Genomic DNA, 779 nt, shown 5'->3' on the forward strand with positions numbered 1-779 from the left:
AGACATGATCGATAGACAGACAGATGATAGACAGATGACAGACATGATCGATACAGATGACAGACATGAGATAGACAGACAGATGACAGACATGATCGATAGACAGACAGATAGACATGATCGATAGACAGATGATAGATAGACAAATGATAGACATGATCGATAGACAGACAGACATGATCAATAGACAGACAGATAGACATGATCGATAGACAGACAGATGACAGACATGATCGATAGACAGATGACAGACATGATCGATCGATAGACAGACAGATGATAGACAGACAGATGACAGACATGATCGATAGACAGACAGATGACAGACATGATCGATACAGATGACAGACATGATCAATAGACAGACAGATAAGACATGATCGATAGACAGACAGATAGACATGATCGATAGACAGATGATAGACATGATCGATAGACAGACAGATAGACATGATCGATAGACAGATAGATAGACACGATCGATAGACAGATGATAGACACGATCGATAGACAGACAGATGACAGACATGATCGATCGATAGACAGACATGATATAGACAGATGACAGACATGATCGATAGACAGACAGATGACAGACATCATGATCGATAGACAGACAGATGACAGACATGATCAATCGATAGACAGACAGATGATAGATAGACAGACAGATGATAGACATGATCGATAGACAGATGATAGATAGACAGATGATAGACATGATCGACAGACAGATGACAGACATGATCGATAGACAGATGAGACAAATGATAGACCGG

The sequence above is a fragment of the Sinocyclocheilus anshuiensis genome, unplaced genomic scaffold, assembly GCF_001515605.1.
Source record: "Sinocyclocheilus anshuiensis isolate Anshui unplaced genomic scaffold, SAMN03320099.WGS_v1.1 scaffold826, whole genome shotgun sequence".
Lineage (NCBI taxonomy): Eukaryota > Metazoa > Chordata > Actinopteri > Cypriniformes > Cyprinidae > Sinocyclocheilus > Sinocyclocheilus anshuiensis.